This window comes from Antechinus flavipes, chromosome 4 (genome assembly GCF_016432865.1).
Source record: "Antechinus flavipes isolate AdamAnt ecotype Samford, QLD, Australia chromosome 4, AdamAnt_v2, whole genome shotgun sequence".
Classification (NCBI taxonomy): domain Eukaryota; kingdom Metazoa; phylum Chordata; class Mammalia; order Dasyuromorphia; family Dasyuridae; genus Antechinus; species Antechinus flavipes.
In genome coordinates this window covers 91,849,190-91,852,445 of record NC_067401.1, presented here as the reverse complement: position 1 = coordinate 91,852,445, position 3,256 = coordinate 91,849,190, and the positions used below count along the sequence as shown (strand labels likewise).

Sequence of the window (3,256 nt, the reverse complement as noted above, 5' to 3'; positions counted from 1 at the left end):
ATTCTGTATCTTTCTATAAATTATTTCCACCAAAAATACTCTTTTTAGGATTGAGGCCAATTCCAATGATCTTGTGATGAAGACAGCTATCTACACCCAGAAAGAGGACTGTGGGAACTGAGTGTAGATCACTACATAGCATCTTCACTCTTTTTGTTGTTGCTTGAATTTTGTTTTCTTTCTCATATTTTTTCTTTTTTGATCTGATTTTTTCTATACAGCATGATAATTGAATAAATATGTATACACATATTGGATTTAACAAATGCTTTTATAATATGTTTAACATATATTGGGTTACTTGTCATCTAGAAGAGGGAGTGGGGCAAAGGGAGGGAAATTTAGAACATAAGATTTTGCAAAGGTCAATGTTGAAAAATTATCCTTGTGTATGTTTTGAAAATTAAAAAAAATAATTTAAAAAACAAAATTCTTTTTAAAATTAACAATTACAAAATATGTTATCATTTGCATTTAGCTTACCAAGTCTCCTCTCAAAAGCTAATTTTTTTGAAGCTATAAGAAATTTCCAGGAATAAGAAAATAGCATTTGAATTGAGTAGCAAAGTATTAGATATGCTAATAATAGTTATCAGCATCATTAAGAACTTGGAACTTCACACCTATTGAGACTAACTTCAGAAAATTGAATGTCTTTGCATTTAATCTGCATCCCAAGAGGAGACTATAAAAGCAAAAAGCAGCAAGGCCAAAGAAAAGTCCCAGCCTTAGCACCTGGTAAATATTTTATCTCTAGGGAATTCATAAACTTATACTAACTTTAAAACTTAGTATTCTTTAAAGAAATAAACACATGATTTCCCCAGCCAGCAAGTGTGGAAACACAACAGTACATAGAAAAATACTTAATGTAGCCTACAGATCTTGCTTCTAATTTGATCAGCTGGAAAATGTCAATCAAAATGCAAAAGTGTTCAAAAGTTATAAAGGGAATCCATTCCGAATTATCCCAAACTCATTATTCATGAAATGTGTATTGTTACCACAATCTTCTCCGGCATGTGTAAACACCTGGTCCAGAAGCTCCTTCTACTGATGCAGATCAGCAAGTTGAGTAATTGAGAGGTTCAGTGAGTTATCAAGATCACACAGGTAGTATATGACATAGGTCATACATGAACTTTTTTCTACCTCCTACAAATCAAATAATATTCCCAAAATTTAGCATAGGCTTTAGAACTGAGATAATCCAGATAATCCAATCATTGCCTGTGAGAAGCCTGGGGATTATTTTTGTAGACTCTACAAAGCTAATAATGGTATTCATATTTTAAACTAAAATCTTATACTTATAAATGTAAAACTCACTCTTAGGGCTTTCAAAGACAGATCGAAGAATATATGGCCCTAGGCCTTAGTTCACTCATCTCCTCCCTTCATTTAGATCAATATTTTTTTTTAGAAATTGGAAGGAAATCATGCTCCTGGCACAGTAATTAATTTGCCAAAAGATATTCACATAATAATGGGGACAATAGCAGTGATTCTGATCTATAACTTGCCACTGTACCCAGATGGCTTTAGGAAAGAATGTGAGGTGGGTAGTTGTTGGAATCTTTACAAACTGTTAAGTAATTAGAGTTGATAGAGACATTAATTATCTAATTTAACATGGTTCAGTATCCTTGATCTGATCTTACAAGGAGATGTTTTGGGCCAGAACCTGAAACAAGGTACTAAGTAGAACTAATTGATACAATGCTTGTGTTCACACCTTTACTCATTGGAGTTCACACGTTTGGGAGATTTCAGGGTTTAGTATGAGATATCCAAATTCACACCTCCCTTGAAGCTTTTAGGGCCAGAGAGCATACTGGGAGATATCCTACAATCCCATTCTCTCATATATAAGAAATAGACAGAGGCTCTAGGAGAGAATTCAGCTGAAGATTGAGAAGGGAGCATCAGTTCAGTTGAGGAGAAGCACTCTCTCGGAGGCGCAACCAGATTCATCTTCATCTCACACCACTGTGGTGGCCAGAAAGCTAGCTGAGCCCCAAGTGAAGGAGACAAGAAATCCATTCCATCTTTGTACTGGCTGGAGGCTGAAGAAAGCAGAGGCAGAAGCAAAGGACAAAGCTGCAAGAGCTCTTAGAACCAAGCAGAGAAATAGGCCTCAACTAACCGAGCTATTTTGGAAGGAGAAAATAAACATTTGAACTTTTATCACCTGGCTGCATTTGGGTGATTATTACTTTTGACTGAAACTAAGACTGCCTCCAGAAAACCTCCCCGAGAAACCTGCTTTCTCCCAGAGAGAACCATTATATTATTTTAAAAGAAGAAAACCACCACAGGTAGCTTTGCACAGTCTACCCTATTTTAAATCAAATTCGGTAGCATGTCATGGCATCATTACACTGATGACAGTTTTTTATGAGAATGAATGACAGTGGGCCCATTGATGGATGGACCTGTCAGAACATGGCTTTGTAATAGCACTTCTCAACAACAGCAAGTATGGGGCCTCTGTTCGGAACAATATCCTCAGCTTCTCCCTCTTATGGGCACCCAAATCCCCCGATGCCAATGTGGACATGGGCCATCGTCAGTTCACCTATGCAATAATGCCACACATGGGAATATTCCAGGATTCTGGAGTCATCCAAGCTGCCTACAACCTCAATTACCCCCTCCATGTTATACCCAGTGGGCCAGTCTTGTACCGGCCTTGGAGTGCTTTCTCTGTCTCATCATCTGCCATAGTGTTAGAGACTGTTAAACAGGCTGAGGGAGGTGCCTCACCCCGGTGCCCTACTGCTGCAAATGTATGAGGCACATGGCAGCTATGTGGACTTATGGCTGCAGACATCACTCCCTGTACAAGAAGCTGTCATTTGTGATCTTCTGGAATGTCCTGACCACCGGCAGCGCCTGACTCTCGAGAAGCTCTCCTTCTTCCCCTTCCAAGTGGTCTCTCTGCTCCTTGTGTTACAGTCCCAAAGCCCCTGATTGAGACATAGGAGCAGCATCTTGGGCCTCCTTACCCCGAAATTTCTGGTCCCCAGACCTCAACCAAGTAGGAGCCCCCAGCATGATCCTAAGCACTTCCATTTTGGTCCCAAGCAAGCACCAGACTCCCCCAACCCCTCTGCCTCAAAGACAATTGCCAGTGGGGTGAAGAGCAAAGCCAGCCTCCTGTCCAGCTCCTAGGACAGCACCCCATAACTCTGCCCAAGGAGCCAGGGCCCCTCAACCTCTGGCTCATGCTGAGGAACTCCAGTGAGCCATTGGA

At 40.0% G+C, this 3,256-nt stretch overlaps 1 pseudogene; it reads left to right on the top strand.

Annotated features, from left to right (window-relative positions):
* The first annotated feature begins 1,486 nt into the window (after nucleotides 1–1,486).
* LOC127561281 (alpha-mannosidase 2C1-like) lies at nucleotides 1,487–2,973 on the top strand (annotated as a pseudogene).
* The last annotated feature ends 283 nt before the right edge of the window (nucleotides 2,974–3,256 follow it).